General features: G+C 35.1%; 1 protein-coding gene and 1 long non-coding RNA gene across 2 annotated transcripts in view; one reads left to right on the top strand and one right to left on the bottom strand.

Annotated features, from left to right (window-relative positions):
- The window catches only part of THSD4 (thrombospondin type 1 domain containing 4), a 995,684-nt gene that overhangs the window by 401,067 nt on the left and 570,085 nt on the right, over positions 1–24,532 (bottom strand). The window lies entirely within an intron of this gene.
- On the top strand, positions 14,710–21,944 carry LOC103105281 (uncharacterized). The gene is made up of 3 exons (XR_008914618.1): positions 14,710–14,794; positions 15,460–15,545; positions 21,535–21,944. It is a non-coding gene; the product is annotated as an uncharacterized LOC103105281 (long non-coding RNA).

Genomic DNA, 24,532 nt, shown 5'->3' with positions numbered 1-24,532 from the left:
GGCTAAGAGACAGAAAGGAGGATCAGTGGAAGAGACTGGGGGTAAGTGACCTCAGTAAGACAGTCTATCATAAGCCCAAAGATCCCAGCTTTGGGGACCAAAACCCACTATTTGATTTAAAAAAAACTGCTGAGGAAATTGAAAGATAGTATGGGAGAAATTAAGTTTGGATCAATATCTGATACCCTACACCAAGATAAACTCAGAATGGTGAATGACTTGAATATAAAGAAGGAAACTGTAAGGAAATTAGGTGAACACAGAATAGTATACATGTCAGATCTTTGGGAAAGGAAAGACTTTAAAACCAAGCAAGAGTCAGAAAAAAATCCCAAAGGTAAAATAAATAATTTTGATTACATCAAATTAAAAAGATTTTGTACAAACAAAACCAATGCAACCAAAATTAGAAGGGAAACAACAAATTGGGGAAAAAATCTTCGTAACAAAAATCTCTGACAAAGGTCTAATTACTCAAATTTATAAAGAGAGAAATCAATTGTACAAAAAATCAAGCCATTCTCCAACTGATAAATGGGCAAGGGACACAAATAGGCAATTTTCAGTTAAAAAATCAAAACTTTTAATAAGCACATGAAAAAGTTTTCTAAATCTCTGATAATCAGAGAGATGCAATTCAAAACAACTCTGAGGTATCACCTCACACCTAGCAGATTGGCTAACATGACAACAGAGGAAAGTAATGAATGCTGGAGGGGATGTGGCAAAGTTGGGACATTAATTCATTGCTGGTGGAGTTTTGAATTGATCCAACCATTCTGGAGGGCAATTTGGAACTATGCTCAAAGGGAGATAAAAGACTGTGAGCTCTTTGATCCAGCCATAGCACTGCTGGGTTTGTACCCCAAAGATGTCATAAGGAAAAAGACTTGTACAAGAATATTCATAGCTGTGCATTTTGTGGTGGCAAAAAAAAAAAAGGAAAATGAAAGGATGTCCTTCAATTGGGGAATGGCTTAACGAATTGTGATATATGTTGGTGATAGAATACTTTTGTGCTCAAAGGAATAATAAAGTGGAGGAATTCCATAGGAACTGGAATGACCTCCAGGAACTGATGCAGAGCAAATGTAGAAGAACCAGGAGAACAATGTACATAGAGACTAATACACTGTGGTACAATCGAATGTAATGGACTTCTCCATTAGTGGCAATGCAGTGATCCTGATCAACCTGGAGGGATCTACGAGAAAGAATACTATCCACATTCAGAGGAAAAACTGTGAGAGTAGAAACATAGATGAGAAACAATTGCTTGATTACATGAGCCAAGGGGATATGATTGGTGATATAGACTCTAAAAGAACATCCTAATGCAAACATCAACAACATGGAAATAGGTTTTGATCAAGGACACATGTAATATCCAGTGGAATTGAGCATCAACTATGGGAAGAGTAGGGGGAGGGAAGGGAGGGAAAGAATATAATTCTTGTAACCAAGGAATAACATTCTAAATTGACTAAGTAAATAAATAAATTCAGAAAAATCAATTAATTAATTAAGTTAAATAAAAGCATATGCCAAAAAAATAAATCAATAAAAGAAGTGATAGGTCTCTTCTTTCAATCTTTAGTTTATACTCTGAATCTATGATATCAGGTTAGTTTCCCCTTATGGCAACTTGAATATAATGTATAGGCCAGCACTGGTGAACTTCTTATACATTGTATGCCAAAACTGCATGTTCAAGTCTCTTATAAACCCCCCTCCCCCACATTACTCCCAGAGAGTGGAGGGAGAAAGTGCTTGCATTAGTCTGCTGGATAGAGGGGCTGGGCATGCAAAAAAATGTCCTCAGGTGGGGTGGAGAGGGGGAATGGAGAAACCCCTTCCATGCCACCAAGGCAACCATGCCATGTCTTTGCCAACACAGGTCTAGGATCTTTTCCTTATCATTGTTTTCAAGTGGTTCAATAATTCTTAATTTATCTCTCCTTCAACTATTTTTGAAATCATTTGTTTTTTCTATGAGATATTTCATATTTTCCTCTAGTTTTTCTTTCTTTTGACTTTGTTTTATTGTTTCTTGGTGTCTTGTGGAATCATTAGCTTTCACCTGCCCAATTATGCAATTTAAGGAATTGCTTTCTTCAGTGAGCTTTCGTGTCTCTGTTTCTATGAACAATTCTGCTTTTAAAGGAGTTTTCCACTGAATTTGTTTTACCTCCTTTTCCATTTGTTCTATTCTACTTTTTATTTTTTTTTAAACCCTTACCTTCCATCTTGGAGTCAATACTGTGTATTGGCTCCAAGGCAGAAGAGTGGTAAGGGCTAGGCAATGGGGGTCAAGTGACTTGCCCAGGGTCACACAGCTAGGAAGTGGCTGAGGCCGGATTTGAACCTAGGACCTCCCGTCTCTAGGCCTGGTTCTCAATCCACTGAGCTACCCAGCTGCCCCCTATTCTACTTTTTAAAATGTTCTTTTCTTCAATGAATTTTTATGCCTCTTATATTAGGCCAATTTTGTTTTCTTTATTATGTTTTTGTGTTCTTTTTACCAAACTTATTTTTTCTTAAATTTTTCTTTATCAATCTCATTTCTTTTACCAGCTTTTCATTTACTATTCTTATCTCTTTCATTAATTCTTTCAAGAATTTCTACTGAACTTTGGTATTATTAGAATTTTTCTATGAGGCTTTTGTTCATACTTTTTTTCATGTTATTTTCATCTTCCAAGTTTGTCTTGGTATTTTATGGAACCATAGTAGCTTTGTATGGTCAAATTCTTTTTGTTTTTGTTTTTTTCTCATTAACTCAGCCTTTTTATTCATTTTTAACTTAATGTTAAAGTTGGAATATTCATCTTGATGTGAGGAGGCACTGTGCCAAACTCCAGGTATTTTTGTGAGGTTGTTTTCAAAGCTATTTCTGAGTGGTCTATAAACTTTAGGTGTTTCTAAGTTGATGTTTTCCTGGGACACAAGTGGTCCTTCCTCTTCTAGTCTATACTCTGATTTTTACCTAGGAATGGTCCCTGATCTACTACAACTACAAATATTTGTCCTCTTCTTGTTCCTGGGTCTGTAATAATGTCTTTTATTCTCCTGTAGTGGCAAGACCCAATGTTCTGCTTCATCGTGAACTCTGAGAGGGTGCCTAATCCTTTGTGACAAATCACAGATGTTCTTCTCTAGCCTGAAATTGCAATCAAGAACTGTTTATTGGTCATAGAATTGCCAATCAGTATGAGCTATACTCATTGCTAGCAAAGGGTCCCTAGTAATCTCTTCATGACAAGTTGTTTGACTCTAGGCTAAGAGCTCCCGAAAATGTTGCTGCTGCTGCTGCTACCACTTCAAAAGCCCACAAATGATGCTCCTATTTTGCCTCAGGCCTCAGCCCACCTTGCTGTTACTGGACCTACTATGTTTTCTTAGGCTAGATAAATACTTCTTCTAGCTTTTGTTGATTCTGGCATTCTAAAAAAAAATTTTTAGCATTATTTTTAAGTTGTTTGGAAGAGAATGTTGGGAAAATTCAGCTGTGTCCTGGCCCATACTCTGCCATTTTAGATCTCCATATAATAAGCTATAAAATGTAGTTTGGGATCAAGTTTTGAAAGGCTTTAAATGTTAAATAGAGAAATTTATATTTGGTTTTAGAAGCAAGAATTTACTGAAGCTTTATTGTAGAAGGGAGTGATATAGGGAAACTTTCACTTTAGCCAAAAACATTTTATCAGCCATGTGGAAAATGGATTAGAAAAAAGAGGTTTGAGGCAAGGAGATCATTTAGAAAGCAGTTAAGAGATGATAAATATCTGAATTAGCTTGAATAGAAAATGGGGAACATATCTGAGAAATGTTATAGATTTGGTAACAGGCTGGAAATGATTGAAAAAGAATGATGAGTCAAGGATGACACCAAAGTTGTGAACCTGAATGACTAAAAGGACGAAAGCATCATCAGAAATAGAAAGTTAAAAAAATAACATGGGGGAAATAATGTGTTGACTTTCAGACATATTGAATTTCGGATATGAAAAGGGAGAGGTGAAAGGACTAGAGTTGGTGACCTGATGAAAGAATTACACAGTTTTTGACTGCAGAGGCAGAAGACTTGTGGATGATGGTAAGATCAAAAGTGTGACCATTCTTTGTTGTAGGAGGAGTAGGCTATGGGACTTCAGAGACTGAGGAATTGAGAGGTCAGGGAGTTTGGGGGGGGGGTCACATAATCTTCCATGAAATATCAATTCTTAAGACACTACTTAAGCAGTGAATTTTTATCATCATTTTCTCCTGATTGCCCTCTCTGATAAAATATAACCTCAGCCTATCAACTAAATGCCACTATCTTCTTGCTCCCATTGAATTTTCTAGATATTTTATATTATCCTCCTCAAAATGTTTTCTATTCCAATCAAATTAGTCTTCTGACCTTGACATAACATCTCCTACTCATATATAAAGCTTTATTCAGTAGTCCTTCCATCTCTGAGAATCCCTAATTTCCATTGAGACAGTTCAAATGCTATAGCACCTTTGAGAAGCCTTTGCTCACCCTCTAGGTTGTTGAGGTTATTCCTCTTCTAAAATTATTTTTTATTTACTTATCAATGTGTGCATGTGGCATCTGCCTCCTCTACTCAATAGAATGCTCTTGAAGCCAAGAACTAGTTCATTACTACCTTCAGAGTCTTAGTGCTTTGCAAAAGGAATTGTAGTTCTTCACATATGGTAGATGTTTAAGAAATATTTAATGAATGGAATAAAATCTCTGAATGTCAATATCATTCTCTTCCCTCAAAACTTGACTTTGGAGCTAACTCCAGCATGATATTCTCTGATTCCCCCATGCAAAATTGTTCTCATCATCCTTAAGTCTGCCTGGATTATGGTGGCTTGACTTCTCTGGCTAATACTGACTGGTCTTTGCTTAGTTAAAGTGCTCATAACCATCTTTGTGATAATTTGTCCTAGAATTTTGTCTGATAACATTATTTGACTCAAGGGTCTATGGACTCTAGAATGTATCTCTTCCTCACTTTTGTCTTTCCTTTTTGAAATCTGGACCCCATTTTTATCCACAAGAATTCCTCAAATATCATCGATAGTGGTTTGATTATTATACCTGCAAGGAATTTAGGATAGTAATTCCAAACATTTTTTGTTCCATGAACCCATTGTGTTATGAATCCCAAGGGTATTTACTATTTATTATATCCTGCAATTGCTTACTGCTTAAGATTCCATTAAAGAATTTTTACCTCAAATCCCTTGAATCATTGTCATGAACCCCACATAAATGAAAACCATTGTCATTGAATGTGATTCATTTGGGTATGCAGATATGAATTCACTTAAAGTAAGTAGATGTGGGCTTTTTTACTGTGGACTTTAATCCCTTCTTACTAATATTTTCCAGTTGGAAAATAATTTTCCTTGATAGGGAAGACAAAATCAAAATAAGTGAACAGTTCTGTTATATTTTAGTTATCGTTGCATGTTACCTCTAAGCAGTAAGCCCATCATTTCCTCATTCATCATACCCTTATTATATCTCAGAAATAACATTTTGTAAGGATCAAGGTAAACAATTTGGAATGGGAAAAATATTCTTTAGTAATGATGGAAATGATAGGGGTATCTCCTTCATTACTTGAATTGAACATTTTATAATGTGCATACATAGTGATATGAATCTATGTAAATATGTTGCATTTCAATATTTTCATTTAAAACTTAGCTCATTTTTCCTTTATCTATTCCTTGGATCTATGCAACTCTATGATGTTCAATATTAATTATTTGTTATTGCTTTCATCTTCTGTGCCAAATCTAAAGAAAAAAAAATCTATGCTAGGAGAGCCTTATGTGAAATCACATTGGTTTCTTTAGCTTCCTTTCCTTTCTTCTTCATTGATTGAAACCCTTTGTGATTAATATCCTGACTTTTTTTTTTCCTTTGAGAGTCCTATTTTGAGTTTTTTTGAGAGTTTTTTTGACTTTTTGGAATCTGCTTTTCTAATGTCTAAGAGTATATACCTAAATAAATCCAGTGTTTCTACTCATGATATTTATAAATAATAAAATGACATGATTCTTTTCTCCTAAAGTTATCATTACTTATACTTCATAAAACCACTTTTTTGCTGGTCAGAAATAGAGGCAGAGTAATGAAATTTCTCAGCCATTTGAGAGATAAAACTACCAGTCAGGTAAGCAAGAATATATCAGATGCTCATTTTATAGCAAAATGGAACTAAAAGAAGAAGACTGAATTGTTGTTGAATTCTTTCACCAGTACTAGACCTTATCTCTATATCTGTTTTATAAATTATATTATGAAAGTATTACACACAGCTTCCATATTATCTTATTTATTTCTCTCTTCGGTCATCCTTACCAACATAGTCTTCACTATTCTTCCACCCTTTGACACATAGATTTAAACTATCTATCTAGCTGTCTCTCTATCTGTCTGTCTGTCTAGTTACATAGTGGAATTTTGTCTGATATTATTCAACTCAAGGGTCTATAGGCTCTAGAATTTACCTTATTCTCATTTTAGTTTTTCCTTTTTGAAATATGTACACTATTTTTATCCACAAGGATAATAGGTCACCAATAGTGGTTTGATTATATCTATAAGGACCCCTAACATACTATGATACAAAAAAAATATTGGCTTTACAGTCAGAAGGCTTGAAATTACTGGCTGTGTAACCATGGACAAATTACTTAAACTTCTCTAAACCTCAGCTTTCTCACGTATAAAATAAACTTAATTTTTTGTACACTATCACATAGGGAGATTGTGAGACAAGCATTTTTAACCTTAAAATTCTATAAAGAAAGTTTTCATTTCAAACCATATTGGTATACTCCATTGTATATTAGTTGGATCAATAGGAAATCCCATTAAAAAGATTAATGCCCATCTATTCTTCTGTAATATTGTAAGATCAACTAGACCTTTCCATATTTTCTTGCAGCTGGATAATCCAGTCCAATAAGTCATTTATTAAGTTACTATTATGTGCCACAGAATGCCATTAATACAATAAAAGACAGTCCCTGCCCTAGAGGAGCTCCAGTCTAATAGAGGGAGACAACATGCAAAAGATAACAGGAAAGGCATGGGTGCATCTTGTTCAATGGAGTTGAAGCCAAGCCAAGCAGAAGTTACAAGGTGGAATAAGATGAGAGTCCAGTTTCTGTCCTCTATAAAGAAAGGCATTGGGAGGAGTTTGGTACTTAACCCTCTAGCCCTCCAATCAGAGTGGAAAGGAGACTGTGGAAAATGTCAGTCAAGGCTTGAGCTAGCAGCCAAGTGGAGAGATTAGAGGTGATGAATTTAACCTGGGATGATGATCTTGTTCAGCCAAGTTGGAACTAGGTAGTGGAGCAAATGCAAAATGGAATGAAAACTCCTATGATATGCCATCTCCTTCATTTTATTTTTTTTTAAATCCTTACCTTCTGTCCTGGAGTCAATACTGTATATTGGCTCCAAGGCAGAAGAGTGGTAAGGGCTAGGCAATGGGGGTCAAAGGATTTGCCCAAGGTCACATAGCTGGGAAATGTCTGAGGCCAGATTTGAACCTAGGACCTCCCATTTCTAGGGCTAGTTCTCAATCCACTGAGCTACCCAGCTGCCCCCTTTCTCCTTCATTTTAAATGTGATGTTCTTGAGAATACAGGCTGTCTTACTCTTCCTTTTTCATCCCCTGAGTTTAGCACAATGTTTGTTCTGTATAAAGTATTGTGAATCCCAAAAATTCCTCTGAGGTTACATTTGCTTCTTATAAAATAAGTAATTAAGAAGTAAATGTAACCTCACTTCTCAACTTATTAACATGTGTTAATATTATGAGTTTATTTAATTAACTTTGTCCTACATCTTGATATACACATATCTATGGTCTTAAATACTGTGCCTGACAATTAAGAAATATTGAGTATCTCTTTCACTACCTTCTTATTTCTATAAGATAAGATATGACATGACATGACATGATAAAACATAACATAATATAAAATAACAAAAAATAATCTTCCATAGTTTTCAGGCATATAAATTGTCTCTTTTTCTAACCTCTTCACATCATCAAGTCTAATTGATCAATTTAGCATGTCTGTACAAAAATATTCTGTTTAATCTTCATGAGATATATGTTATCTATTGCTGTCTTTCTCTGTAACATTCAGAGGTCAGATTAGATGATCACCAATGTTCCTTCCAGCTATAAATTCTATGACCTTCATCTTTAGGTTGCTGAAGCTTAGTCAAAGCAACATAACTGGCCATTGGTGGAGCTGTCTCAGTGGATGGAGGGTCAGACCTGGAGATGGGAGGTATTGGGTTTAAATGTGGCATCAGACACTGCCTAGCAATGTGATCCTGGGCACCTACCACTTAACCCCAATTGTCTAGCCTTTACTGCTCTTCTGCCTTGGAGCCAATATTTTGTACTGATTCTAAGACAGAAGGTAAGGGTTAAAAAAAAGATATCAACACATTGAGTTTCTACTACACCACTCTATCTTTCTTATTTCTCATTATTCTTCCTAATATTCTCAGTAAAATGGCTTACTTTCCATTCCTCTTATTTGCTATTCTGTTTTTCATCTATCCTTGCCTTTTTCCATGTTTTTACTTCCATATTTGAAATGCTCTTTCTCCTCAAAACCTCTTGGAATCCCTAGGTCCTTGTGTCAGCACTAGTGCCATCTTCAAAAGAAGGAAGGCCTTTCTTGATTCCTATGCATGTTAGGGCATAAAATTACACAATATTTACCTTGATTACATTCTATATTTATTTCTCTATGTAATTATATTTCCCCTTTTAAAATGTAAGCCTCTTGAGGGCAGGAATTGTTTTTATTTTAGTTTTTAGCAACAGTGCCTGCCATATAATGGGAACTTACCAAATGATTATTGAATTGAATATGGTGAATTCAATTTACCAGTCATATAGTGAATTGGCCTATTGATAGTCCCGCCATCACCATTTCCACACTTGCTTTCTTTTCTAGGATATAGATTTAGGTAGATTTATACCACCTGATAAGTAAAGGTTGTCAAGTATTTTCAAGCTTCAGAATGTCATCTTTTTACTTTAAGGATTTTTTTTTTACTTTTTATTTTAAGGGATCTCCCTTACTTGGTTGGGCTAAGACCCAAGATATGTATACTTTAATATGGCAAATTCTGCTTTCCTGAATAAGGATTTAATTTAGTCAATAAAGCTGAATGTGTGTTGTCTTGAAAGGCAAATAACTCCCAGGGCACTCTATCTGCTGAGTCTCAGAAAAGGATGCCAAGGATTTGCCAGAACATATCCTGAAAAACATCCAAAGCACAAATTAACACCTACTTTCCGGCTACTGGAATCTTTCCTGAGAAAGCCACTTCCACAAAGCATGAGGGAGCCTGGGTAAACCAAGAAGCCAGATCCAAATTTATTACTTTCAAAAAAAATACAAAATTCTCATCCAGCTGCTAACTTGATTGTAAGTTTTTCTTCTGCTCTTTCCCACGCAAGTTGCCTTTCAAAGGCTGACACTCTCAATTTATAAGCTGGGTCTTCAATAGGAATGTTTTAAACAGCTGTAGGTTTGGAAGTTCATAGGATTTAAAAGCTAAAAGGAACTATAAGGTTTATCAAGATTAGTGCTCATTCTCTACTTTAAAAAAAATAAAAGATGAGTAAACTGAGGCTCTGCCAAGGTAACACAACTAGTTCATGGCAGGCCTAAACTTTTCACTCACTTCCCACTATACAGCAGAGTCTTTGAAATAGGTTTCATCTAACTAGGAAAAAACTCTAAGAAAATATAGATATCATGTCAATTCTTTTTTAATGAATTGTCTTTCCATCTAGCAAAATTCAAAGTGGGTACTAACTAGAAATTAAAATATGGTCCATGATACTCCAATGAATGAAAGAATAAACAAAATATTTATTAAACAGTTTTAAAGTTTCAAGTACTGGGTTAAAAACTTATAAACAGTAAGCAGGAAAAAAAGGATTTTTTCTTGATACTCATGGTTCCAACCAACAAAAGAATTGTATTCACACATGGGGACAAACACATATGTATTAATAGAATGTAAGATCATAGATTTAGAACTGGAAGGATCTTAGAGACCATGAAGTTCCACTCCCTTAAAAAAGTGAAGGCTAAAAGAAGCTATTTTATTAGCCTAGAATTTCTTGTATAAAAGTGTGTGAAGTAGGATTTGAATTCTCTCCTTCATAACCTTCAGACTTTCCAAGACCAACATTCTATCTACTCAGTGCACTGTCTAGTTGCCTTTTAATTGCCAAAAGCAGATGCTTGTATCTGCCCTTAGCCATTTATCATACTAGGCAGACAGTAATGAATTGCTGTGGACACACAATAGAGTCCTGTGCCTGAGGTATAAAAGACCATCCCAATTATCACAATCCTTTCTTGTTGATGGTGTGTTGCATTTTGTCCTGTACCACAAATTTACCTTGTTTAGCTCCTATAGATATCCTTGTTCCTGGCTATTTGTCTGGATTTTAGACCTCCAATGTTATTGTGACTTCTAACATTTACATCCTCCTGATTTTTTATTTTTGCCTGTTTTCTTGGTTTCTGACAATTTGTCTGACTTGATGGTTATTCTCATTTTAAATCTTTGATGGGATTCAGAACCAGAGCAAGAATTTAATTTTGCTTTGGCCCCAGTGTTTGGACATGCCCTTGCTTTCTGCTCATATAGTTTCGGACTCCCACTTCTGCACTAACCAACAACTTTCAGGAACTGCCCTGGGTCCAGGCAAATCTCCTATGCCTTTGCTGTATCCTGTATTCCCAGCATTTCCCTTTCACTCTTCCAGATTTGGTTCCTCAAACTAAATTTAACAGTCACTGTTGCCTATTGTCCCTAGTGAAGGCATCTACTGGGAATGAATTAACCAGAAATTTGGGGATATAAAGTTGATGCTTTCATTTCTAGAAAAGGATGTTATCAGTGTCTTTTCCCATTTAAGAATTTCAGCAGATTAAATCCTAATTTTTATCTTTTTTTGGCTTATTTATTTTAAAATCTCACCTTCCTGTAAAAAAAAAGTCATAATATTCATATGATACATTTATAGGATTTAGATATCATCTTATCCTGATTCCACATATAATACGAGATGAAACTGAGGTACTAGGAAACTGACTTGCCCAAGAAATAAAGTTGGGTATATTGGGTTTTGTCACTGGTATGTAATGATTTATGAAGCAGGCCAGACTTCATGAAACACTGAAAAAGAGAATATATCATATTTTCCCATAAAGCAGCATTTAAGAGCAAATTTATCAAAGTACTTTGGGTTGATTGAAATATTGTTGAAAAGGAGTCTTAGAAAACAATGTCATACCAAGTGGCTTCTGGATTTGGGCAAATTATAAGATCATAGTTATTAGGCAAATGAGCTAAAGACTAATGGTAATATTTTTTTCAGAGAAAATACCATGATAGACTGAGAGATGGGCGGATAGATAGAACATTTATGAAATACATAATGAGTTAAGCTAAGAATATAAATATAAATAATCATGGTAGACCTTGACCTCAAGAAACATACATTTTAAGGGATAGAGACAACACATAAAGTCGGGGAGGCCACCAGGAATGATACAGAGATGGTCATGAAGTAGAGACATGGTTCCAGGCCAAAAAAAAAAAAGGAAGCTCACCTATCAAGACTGTCAACCACTATTCAGTAGGGGGGGGGGGGCGGGGAATCATTTGGAAGTTCCTTTAGACTTTCCCATTTTGGACTGCTAAAGAATGTCATTAAATTCAGTAAACATTGTAATCTTATCTATTCCTTCTCCAAGTAACTCTAATTTGAAAGTTTTAAAATAAAATAGTATCTGGACTCATAGAGAAACAATTCTGTTCTTCTCTTGACAAGCCATGTTGCCCTAAATGAGCTTTTAAAAGTTTTGTTGACTTCTTAAAAAATCAAATTTGGTAATTTTCATGAGTTTTATTTGTTTTGTTTTTTGTGGGAAATGGGAATCAAGGGGTGAGGCTGTTTGTGGTCTAGTGAAAAGATATTTGGACTAGGAATCCACAGACATGAATTTTAGCCTCAGCTCTATAATTAACTGAGAAGGCTTTGGCCAATCCTTAAGCCAAGTACCAGTTCCTTAATCTATAAAATGGTAATAACAGTATCTACATCATTCATTGCACAAGGTTGTAGCTAGGACTGAAAAATAAATGTATGTGAAACCTCTTTGAAAAATATAAACTGCTATGCCACTCAGAAGCCAGAATGAAAAAGGTGTTAGAGGACCTGGATTCAAATCTAACTTCTGATTCTTTGAAATCCAATAAAATCTACTAAATAATTATTGAACATCTATTATGTGCCAGGTGTTATGCATATAATTTTGTGCATGTGCACTGGGGATATATATATATTTTTTTAAAGAAAGTCCTTGCCCTCAAAGAGTGTATAATCTAAAATGTGAGATAATACAAAAGGAGGCAGGACAGCTAGCAGGGAGTACTAGTGTCTGTCTGATGTAGGAACAGCTTATTCCATGGAAGAGTTAAAACCAAGAGCAGAAAGATGAAAAGTGAATTGACCTAAGAGTTCAATTTCTGCCCTCTATAAAGAAAGGCATTGGGATGATTTTTATACTCAGCCCATTCAGGGTCTGACCTTCAATGAAATGAATTGTTAGTGAGAGGAATAGATTATTTAAAATATATATTTGTTTCTTTAAAAAACTACTAGGTTTGAATCTGGCTCTGGCACTATTTATTATCTTTGGTGAGCTCTCTGGACCTCATTTTTATCAACTGCAAAATTAATAGATTGGATTTCCTTCCTATCCCTTAATCTATGATCCTGGGGAAAGATAAGTAAAAACAAGTTATCAAGAATGGCAAGAAGAAAGAGTAGATTTTAAATTAAAGAATAGTAAATAATTCAACATTTCCTAATGAAACTCTACATAATCCTCTATCTCCTAATAGGCTAAAAATAATCATGCCTTTGTTGAAAGCCTACATTGGGGATTGCAAGGTGACTCAGTAGATAAAAATATTATACTTAGATTCAAGAAGACCTCAATTCAAATCAGGCAAATCATTTAACCTCTGCTTGCCATAATCCACCAGAGGAATAAATGGCAAACAATTTCAATATTTTTGCCAAGGAAACTCCATGGAGTATTGGAATGCTATGGTTCATCAGATCACAAAGAATTGGACAGTACTGAACAACATATGTTGACAAACTACATAGAAAAGACATACTAAAAGAAGTCATTCACACCCTGACCCCATTCTTCATGCAGTTTTCTGAAGGTAGGTCACTACAAAGCAATTTTAGCGATTTAGAAACCATCCTTGGTGACCTTTCTTCCCCCATAGAGATCTACTATTCAGTCATGAAGGCAATGAAGCCAATGGAAAGTAGAATGAACCTTACTTTTATATTTCTGGCCTTGGAATTAAAAATTAAAATAGCAATACTAGAAGAATAAGGACCAAAGTACAATTTGGAATAGAACTTAAAAATTCTACTCCAGGCTTATGGTAGACAAGAATGGGGACTATTTCTTCTAATGATCCACACGTCCAGGCTGAACAAAAGCAGTCTTCCATTCCACTTACCTAGCCAAGATTCTCAGCTGCATTACTAAGCCTTGAAGGGAATAGGAGGGAAGATAAATCAATATTTACCAGTAGTCTTCCTTTTATAGTTAAATATTGGCTTAAACTTAAAAATCTGCAGTCTTTGTTGCTGCCTAACCTTAAGCCCACATTTCAATGGTTCTCTCCTCTTGTTGAGGCATAATCATCTAAGAAGTAGCAGGAGACATTTGGAACCTTTCCATTATATATGTTAGACTGTCATTTTTAATGGTTACTGTAAACGTAGGAGCCGCAGGAAAACAGTGTTTGACTAAAAGAGTTTGACCCTCTAACACAGAAAATATAAATATCAATGGGAGTCCACTGGAGGAGCTAATGGAGCAATAGCCACAAGGAAAAAAAAAGGAAATGTTCCAAGAGTCTGAAATTAAACCATGTGAACTAAAGAAAGGGTTCATAGATTGGCAGTATACTTTCAGAATGACAGAAATTCACAGCCACCACTAATAATAGTGCATATATGCCTAGGCCACCAAAATTAATGAGGAAGGGCTCAGCACTAGACCTCATCACATACTGAGCTTATAGAAACACACCCATGATCTCTCAGCCGCTGGGCATGTGTACAGAAAAGAAATGGTACGTCAAATCCACTATAGAGTCCAGGAATGAACAAAAGCAAGAGAGGATGATGAGCCAAAGAAAGAATTACACAAGAGTGGAGGGATAGTCTAAATGGCAGATTTTTGGACTATCTATTAAATCATAACTTGTATTTGTTCCCCACAGGACCCCAAGTCAAAATACCTTACCAAGATTAACTGAATAAGTCTCACAGCTTCTTCTCAGTTGGGGATATGTATTAAATATCATTGTTTTTCCCTCAATGGGAAAACTAAGCCCAGAGAGGTGAAAGCACTTGCCTTAGATTGTGGTGCCAGAGAAGAGAGCCCAGGTGTTTTGTCACATAGATTGCATGGTAAGACCTCATTATGCTTGCACAGAATATTAAGAGAAATACAATCATTGCTACAATTACCTAGAATTGTAGGGATTAAGCAATCATATAATCAATGTTATTTAAATTATTTATGGCAGGAAGCATCAAAGAATCAATGTTTGCAAAAGAAAACTGAAGCCAAAAATCTTCAAGAGTGAAAAAAAAAAACCCAACCAAAAAAGGTTAGAAATTTCCTCAGACAATGTCTCTTCTTTGATAATGAATCTGATCAACAATAAGGTACTTGTCACTTCAGGATATCTTTTATTCTTTTTTCTTGGCAAAGATCTGTCTCTTTTAATTCTTTAGGCACATTTTGGGTCTGTGCCATTCATATTTCCTTTTATACTATCTTTCTTTTGACAAAGAACAGGAAAGCGATCTATTGTTCCTTTTATAGCCCAAAGTCAGGGGCTGATAGTAATATTTACAATTCCCCAAAAATGATATTAATCATCAAGCAACAGAGAAAGCTCTGGATATGGCAACAGAGAAACTGAGTTCAAATTACTTCAGGCAAGTTGCTCCTTCTGGCTGGACCTCCCTCAGTTTCCTCACATATAAAATGAGGGGTTTGGATTTATGACCAATAAACTCTCTTCTAAAAATAAAGCTATGATCCTAATCCTTCTTTCATCAATGGAGATCCATCCAGAAAATGACAAGTGCAATAAAAACTATTCAATTTTTAATCATCCATTTCATACATACAGCTATTACTTGTCTTGTTTCTATACACAAGAAACCTCTTAGAAAATCATTCTTCAATCTTTCTCTGACATAATTGATATGGGTTTTCCCTCCATCACTGCAGATAAAAATTAATCTATGCTTTCTCATTTTTTAGAATTCTTGTCCATCTACTTCCATGGAATCTCTACAGGAGACATATAAACTTACTGGAGGACTTCTCTTTGATGTATTTTAGATTTTGTGAGTATCAGTACATCTTTCAAAATGAATTTATATGTATCTGATTTAACTCTAAGTGGCAGAAAGAATGATGGGCTCAAAAAACTTCTTCAGAACAGAGAATAAAGAAAAATTGAAGTGTGAAAGGATCTTATAAACCATTTAGTCTAATGCCTTCATTTCATAGTTTAAGAAACTAGGCCAGGAAAAGTTATTTGCTCATAATCACACATCAAAGTAAATCACAGAGGCAGGATTTGCACTCAGGTCTTCAAAGTCCAAATTCAAAACAAATTCTAGGTTATTATGTCAAATCTACTAGGCACAAAAATCTAGACCCTTAGTTAAGAAACTTCACTTTATATCTGAGGAAACTAAGGATCAGGGAATGTGAAAAAAATACTTTCCTGATGTTAAAGATAGCAAGGAACAAAACCATGTTTTGGGGTTGTTGTTTTTTTCAGTAATTGATTTATTGGTTAACAAAGGTAAGGAGGGAGGATTTAGAAACGAGGATGGCCTAATTACGTTCATTTTTATTTAAATTAATTTATTTAGTCAATTTTGAACATTATTCCTTGGTTACAAGAATCATATTCTTTCCCTCCCCTCCCCCCAGCCTTCCCATAACTCACATGCAATTTCACTGGGTATTACATGTGTCCTTGATCAGAACCTATTTCCATATTGATGGTGTTTGCACTAGGATGTTCATTTGGAGTCTATATCCCCAGTCATATCCCTTCGACCCATGTATTCAAGCAGTTGTTTTTCTTCTGTGTTTCTACTCCCACAATTTTTCCTCTGAATGTGGATAGTGTTATTTCTCATAGATCCCTCCATGTTGTTCAGGATCACTGCACTGCCACTAATGGAGAAATCCATTACATTCGATTTTACCACAGTGTATCAGTCTCTATGTACATTGTTCTCCTGGTTCTGCTCCTCTCACTCCACATCACTTCCTGGAGGTCGTTCCAGTCTCCATGGAATTCCTTCAGTTCATTATTCCTTTGAGCACAATAGTATGCCATCACCAACATATACCACAATTTGTTCAGCCATTCCCCAATTGAAGGGCATCCCCTCATTTTCCAATTTTTTTGCCACCACAAAGAGCACAAACCTTTTTCCTTATTATCTCTTTGGGGTACAAACCCAGCAGTGCGATGGCTGGATCAAATAGCAGACAGTCTTTTATCACCCTTTGGGCATAGTTCCAAATTGCCCTCCAGAATGGTTGGATTGATTCACAACTCCACCAGCAATACATTAATGTCCCAACTTTGCCACATCCCCTCCAACATTCATTACTTTCCTTTGCTGTCTGTCATGTTAGCCAAATCTGCTAGGTGTGAGGTGATACCTCAGAGTTGTTTTGATTTGCATCTCTCTGATTATCAGAGATTTAGAACACTTTTTCATGTGCTTATTAATAGTTTTGATTTCTTTAACTGAAAATTGCCTATTCATGTGCCAGGCCCATTTATCAATTGGAGAATGGCTTGATTTTTTTGTACAATTGGTTTAGCTCTTTATAAATTTGAGTAATTAGACCTTTGTCAGAGGTTTTTGTTATGAAAATTGTTTCCCATTTTGTTGCTTCCCTTCTCATTTTGGTTGCATTGATTTTGTTTGTACAAAAACTTTTTAATTTGATGTAATCAGAATTATTGATTTTTTATATTTTGTGATATTTTTTCTAGCTCTTGCTTGTTTTTAAAGTCTTTCCTTTCCCAAAGATCTGACATGTATACTATTCTATGTTCACCTAACTTGCTTATAGTTTCCTTCTTTATATTCAAGTCATTAACCCATTGAGTTTATCTCAGTGTAGGGTGTGAGCAAAACCATGTTTTGAACTCAGATCCTTTGACTCTAAATTCAATGCTGAGAATCAACCTTAGAGATTATCTAGTTCAGAGTCCTTTATTTCATAGGTAATGAAACAGAAACCCAGAGAAAGAAAAGGCAGAGGTGAAATTATACTCCAATTCTCTTAATGCCCAATACATTAGTACATTATTTCCCCACCACCACAGGATAGTTATAGATTAGTAAAATGGAAGGAAGAAGCCAGAATTCAAAACATTTCATGGAAAATTCCAACATACATATAGGTACATCCTCATCTAAATCAATCACTTCTTAATATCACGTTATTTGGGTTAATATATTGAGATGCTGAATACCTCTCTCTCTCAAAATATTGTTTCATCGATCCATCCTCTATTGCTGTTCTTCTTTCTCAGAGGAAGATTGTTTTCTAAGATAAACCTATCTCAATTATCTCAAGGAACTTTAACCCTCCAGCTTATATCTCTAATATGTGCCCCCCTACACATTTCTTTCTATCTGTTGATAAATGCATTCAGCTTGTTTGTTCTTAAGGAAAAGTCAAATGCCAAACACACACTTTCACTTGACACCATTACCACTTGAATAACAACCTTCTCTTCCATAACAAAGTTCTATAGGAAGAATTTGGTACTTCCCTGTATTCACTTTTTCCTTTTATTTGTAAGTCATGTTTTATTTTTCCCACTTCATGTAAAAACATTTTGGGCAGTTATTTGATAACCCTGTATTCACTTTTGCCCCCTAAAATCTAGATCCATGACCACCACCTCACTCTACTGAAAATGGTGCCCTAATCAACAAATTCAATGCCCTATCTTCATTGTCCTTGAATTCCATATACCACTTAGTGTGTCATTTTGTTTTTCACTATATGTTTTCTCACCTTGTCTTCTATAAGAGGATCCTGCTTTGATTCTCAATGTATTATTTATTTAGAGCTGGAGGGAACCATAGGGGTTAATGAGTTCACACTTCTCATTTTATAGGTAGGAGAATTCAGAGGCACCAAAAGGTTATTTTTTCGAGGATCACTCAGCTAGGAACTATCTAAGATGGGATGTGAATCCAGATCTTCTTGGCTATAAGTCCTATGCCCTATATGTTGTTGTTGTTTAGTTATTCAATTGTATTTGACTTGTTGTGACCCAATGGATCATAGGTATCCATGGAGATTTCTTGGTAAGGATACTAGAGAGATTTGCCATTTCCTTCTCCAGTGGATCCAAGGGATCCTTTTAATCAGGGCAAAGATATAAAAAAGATCAATCACATTGCAAAGTAACCTGTAGTCATATTATCTATCTTTATATGTCTATGTCCTAACTTCTGCAAATGATTTTAGTAATTATAAGGGCAGATACTCTGGATTTCCACAATTCTTGCATCTTATTTAATACCTAGAAAAAAAGAATGCCCCCATAAACATTTGTTGATGGTGAGGATAAAACATGATTCCTCTATTTCAATTTCCCATTTCAGTAATATCAGCTTCAAACAACCACCCATCCTGGTTCCACATCAAAAATTGATACTATTTCATCAGTGGAAAAGACAATAAAGAAGACACATTATCATCTGCTCTGTCATTTCAACCTAAGGAGATGATAGGACTTCTCTCTGACTACAGCTGAATCCTTCAATAGGCAATGTATTGCCAGCCCTATTAAAATATGAGCCCCTTGAAGTCAAACACACACTTTTCTTTGTTTCCTGAATGTTCATGAGCCCAGTACCTTGTATATTGTAATATTTAATAAATGTTCCATTCATTCACTTTCTGATAAACTTAATTTCCCGAAATGAGCCAAACAGATTTCCGTTTAGGGGATATGCTGATAAAGTGCCCAGGCGTATCTCAACTGAAATATCAAAAGAACTTATAATCAGATAGTTATGGGTTAATATAAGCTAAATAACCATTGTTAGTACTAAGGAAAGATAATTAGCATTGACCTAACCCGGAGGATCATTTTTTCTAAGTATAGGAAAAGAAACTCTGACTACATTACAGCAACACAAGGCAAAATTTGAAAAGCTGGGGGACAACTGCATTTTAGCTTTGTCTTAAAATTAGAAACAATAGATAGGAGCTTGGCTATAGTTTGTTTCTTGGTATACAAAAAAAAAAATCCTTTCTACTATCATCCTCTTCTTTCTTAGTCTTCTCTCAATTTCTTCTTGTAAGAAATGGAGAGTAAGTGGGGTTATGAACTCCTATTCTTTCTTACCCCCAAAAAAGGATTATTAAATAGAGAGATTGAAAACTGGTTCCAAAGATTCCGTCTGGCATTGAGTGTACAGTCTCAGACTCTAATTAATGAATGGCTAATAATATGAGAGAAGAACATATCAATAGAATGATAATGGTTGAAGGTATGAGAGAGGAAGGTGGGGTGGGAGGAGGAGCCAAAAGTACTCTGGCTATACAAAAGCTTCATTTCAATAATGGCACAAATTCTTTTTTAAGAAGAATATGGAAACCTTTGCCAAAATTATTCTCAGGTAAGTTTTAATTTCCAAAATATATAAAGTTTAAAACTGCACTGTTCTTTTGAGACAGCCTATATTAAAAGTTTAGACAGTGAAAGCAGTTACCCATTTCTCCTTAAGCTATTACTCAAGGAAATAGAATTTTAGAGCTAAGCTAGAAAAGATCTAACATTGGACCCTAAACCTCATGTAGTCTGATTCTTCTAAACTGGGTCCCACAGAGGTAAAATGATTTTCCCAAAGTCTTACAGATAGTTAATCACAGATGTGGGATCAAATCCTAGATTGCTTTTCACAGCATCACGCTGCCTTACTTGTGATAATAAAAATGATCCGAAGAGTCAAAAAGTTTGATCTAAATGTATCTTGAATATACATATATATATATATATATATATATATGTATATGTATGTAAACTGAATTATCCTCTTCTGTCTACAAACTGAAGTATGGGGAGGACTTATTTGTTAGGGAAGAGTTAGAAAATTTTTTTGGCTTTCTCCAAAGGCATGTAAAACCAAAATAATAATGGGTGGAGTAGGAGGATGAGGAGTACTGGAGACATAGGAGAGCGTGGGAGAGCTAACCAAACATCACTAAACTTAAAAAAAGAAAAAAAGTTTGCTTTATGTTTTGAATAAGAGTTGGCAGCTAGAATAAGTTTTCCCCACCCATCGCTGTATTAGTGGAAGGGAGGAAAGATGAATGCCCCCAGGGTTTAGTTTCTAATGGCAAGTCATTCATTGTTAATAGTTGGCAAGGGAAATAAGATGTGGTATAACCAATGGACTGAGCAAAGCCTTCAGACTCCAAAAGTCAGACTGCGGTAAGACTCTAGAGCACATGCTGGCAGGGTTTGTGTCAGCCTGAACCATCTGAATTACTGATCTAGATGGTTTTGATTTCACTGGATAAATGAGTAAAATAATCATAAAAAAATCTTAAATTAAAAGAGACCTTAAAGGTCATCTAACCCTACCTCCCAACTCATGCAGAAACAGTTTCTATATGGCCTTTCTTACAGCCATCCAGCCTTGACTTGATCATCTCCAGTGATGGTGAAAATACTGCCAGACAAAGCAGCCCTTTCATTTCTAGACAGTTGAAGGGTTAGAAAGTTCTTCCTTATTAACAAGTATCTATTAAACAATTACTATGGACTAGGCATTGTTTCCAATTGTTTTGATTTGCAGAGTGACACAAAATATGTTTAATCTCTCTCTTCCACATGACAGTCCTCATATTTGAAAATAGCAATCCCATATTCATCTAAGTTTTTCCTAGCCTCATGTTGGACCTATAATAGCTGGTTATCCAATGGCTGTTGAATGAATGAGCCCTCATGGCTTCATAATTCTAAGAGCCTAAAGCATGTGTTCTGCTGATGTTTTGGTAGGAGGCAGATGAAAAAGACATTTTATTAGAGGATTGTATAATTTTCCTATATCAACAACTTCTCTGACCTTTCAAAAGACCTGGGACTTCTTTAGGGTGGATACTTCTTCAAATGATACCCCTACTCCTTATTAGAGTGTCTCATGAATTACTATGACCACAAAAGAAATCCACAAAACAAAACATGGTGGCCATTTCTCATAGCTATGGATTATATTGGTTTGAGGATGACAATGTGTCACCAGGCTTTTTTTCTCTTGGCAGGGTCTGACAAATTTTCCTCTACTGGCATAGCTTCCAGAAGCCAGGATCTCCTCTATTCCACAGTGAGACACTGGAGAAGAATAATGGAGGATGCTTGAACACAAAAGACAATAATTTAGACCTATCCTCATGGGGCTGAAAGCCTGACAGAAACAATTTAGAGGGAAAGCCAAAGCAAAGTAACAGAATGCAATTAAAGGACACTATAGCCCATGATAATAGATCTAGAGTTAGAGAGGATCTCAGATGCCATTGTCAAACTATATCTATTTCTATTTATCTGTCATATTTTGGTCATATACTAAAGACATGTTTTTTCTTTAAAAATCTATTACAAATCAACTGAGGGACAAAAGAATTTGTCAAATTTTATTTATTGTATTTTTCTCAATACAAAAGTATAACCACTATTACTAATTGGTCATGTTTTTATATACTTTATGTTATTTCCTCGCCACAATCCTATGCAAATATGGAAACTCACTTTATTAATACAGATTCACATCAATACTTGCTATGTAGCTGATGGTTTTAGAGTTGTCTGAGGTTCTGAAAGATTAAATGACTCACACAATCAATATTTAAGAGGCAGAACTTAAATGCATATCTTTTTAGATGAGAGGGAGGCTGTCCAGGATATGATGCTTCCTTTGGTGTGAATATTATTATCCTTGTTTTACAAATAAAATAAAAACTGAGGCTGAGATTAAAAGATAATCAGTGTTTGTAAATTTCAAAGCTAGGACTCAAAGCCAGGCCTTCTGGCTCCAAAGCCAGTGCAAGAAAAGTAAAGAATTGAATCCCCTGGCTTATGTGGAGGCAGAGAGGCCTAGTTTCTAACTTCTTGGATTGACTTCCTTTGGACTATTCATTAATCCAAGCTGATTGTTATTAATCACTTAAATTCTACCAAAAGCATAAACTGAAATATTTTCCTTTTGCTAGCTCATATATCTGCATTATTTGGATTTTCATTAAATTCTGCCTTACCCTTTTCAAATTTATTTTTCCATCCAGACTTTTCCCAATTTAAATTCAATCCACTTAAATTTCCTTTGCTTTGAAAAAATTTACTTTGGAGTTTAAATATATTTTGATTTTTACTTTTGCCTTTTTGCCATTCATTTACTTTTTCTTTCACATTTGCTATTTTAAATCACAAATTCTGCTTCTCTTTGGTTTTTAGCTACTTCTGGCTGTTATTTCTCTTCATTTTTCTCTTTTGCTGCATCCCATTTTGAAAGTCAGCTCTCTGAGTTCATGCTCTAAGTCTCTGAGAAGTCTACTTGGGACATATTTTTGGCTCATCTGTGTCTTCAACAACATTCAAAGGATAGCTTTGCCTCCCACTTTAAAAAGATTGAGACCATCTGTAATAAATTGCTTCATATCCCTTTTTTACTGCAACATATAACTATTCTTATAACAGTCCTTTTAACTTTGAAGGAGATCTAGTTGGTCTCTTTAACCTGTACTCTAGACTCTTTGTCTTCTTCCCTCAATCACACCTTCTCTTTCTAACATAGGAACATATGATAACAGATCTAGAGTTAGAAAGGATCTTAGAAGCCTTTGTCCAACTCTTTCATTTCAATAAAGAAATTGACACTGGAAAATCAAGTGACTTGTAAGAAACAGTTAAAAGTAGAATGTTTGTTATCTGCTTCTCCAAGTTCAATTTCCCTTCTCTCTTTAAACGTGATCCCTTCATGCAAAAAAGAAAAATGAAACCAAAAAAACAATTTTCCAACTTGCAACACCTTTTCAGCTACCATATAATTTCTCTCCTTTATTTTACAGTCAAATCCAAGTTCGGGTTCTCAACCACTGGTTTTACTTCTTATCTACTTTTTCAATTCTTGAAATGGTGCCATTTAAATAAACTATTCTCAATCATTGATGAGTTCCTTTTTTTGAAAATTCAATCTTTCTTCATTTTCCATTGTTCTTGGTAGAGGGGATATAGAAAGAAGGGAGGAGAGAGGGAAGGAAGGAAGGAAGGAAGGAAGGAAGGAAGGAAGGAAGGAAGGAAGGAAGGAAGGAAGGAAGGAAGGAAGGAAGGAAGGAAGGAAGGAAGGAAGGAAGGAAGGAAGGAAGGAAGGAAGGAAGGAAGGAAGGAAGGAAGGAAGGAAGGAAGGAAAAGAGGGAGGGAGGGAGAGAGAGGGAAAGGAAAGGAGGGAGGAAGGAAGAGAGGGAGGGAGGGAGGGAAGGAGGAAGAAAAAATAGAAATAATTTACTTTGGGGGTTCTTATCTTGTTATCTACAAATCACTTTAGAGTATGGGAATTTCCATGATAAAAAGACATCCTTATTTCAACATAATTGATTTCCTTTATGATCCTGTGTATTTTACTTTATTAATTTTAAAACATTATTCTAACCTATTCTTAAAAAATCAGCCAGGTATTGGGAATAAAATAATGGAAATAAAAAATGGGGGGAAATGGTAAGTTTTTTTCTTAATGAAAGCTCCTATTCTCTAGGAGTTTACACTATGAGGGAAGATACCATGTACCTTTAAAAAGATTTAATAAACTTTAAAGCACAATGTAAGAATAATCTATCTTTATTTTATCATTATCATTGATTATTTTCTTGCACCTATATTTTCCATGTCCAGAATTTAAGTTGTGGTATACAGGGCTGAGTGAAGAACTATATTAGAAACTATAAAATATCATGAGAAGACTTCATTAAGTTTAGTTTTCAAACATGTTCTTTGGTAACAGGATAAAGCAACCAAATTCATTTGATCTTTGACCTATTATGTCTTCTAACATATGTTTGGCTATATAGAACAAAAATTAATCCTTTCCCATCTTAGAAGGGTCTGTTTTATCCACACCTTTGTATCCCTAGTGCCTAGTAACTGGTAGTTGTTTAATAATATAGATTGATTGATTGATAGAAAATAGATTTCATTTCCCTTCTTAATTATGAGAGTTGTGTACACATTTAATTTTATATGATATAAGATTTAATTAATAACAAACATTTA

This window comes from Monodelphis domestica, chromosome 1, assembly GCF_027887165.1.
Source record: "Monodelphis domestica isolate mMonDom1 chromosome 1, mMonDom1.pri, whole genome shotgun sequence".
NCBI classification, from domain to species: Eukaryota; Metazoa; Chordata; class Mammalia; order Didelphimorphia; family Didelphidae; genus Monodelphis; species Monodelphis domestica.
Note: the sequence above shows the minus strand (reverse complement) of the source record. Positions and strands in the feature narration are given on the sequence as shown.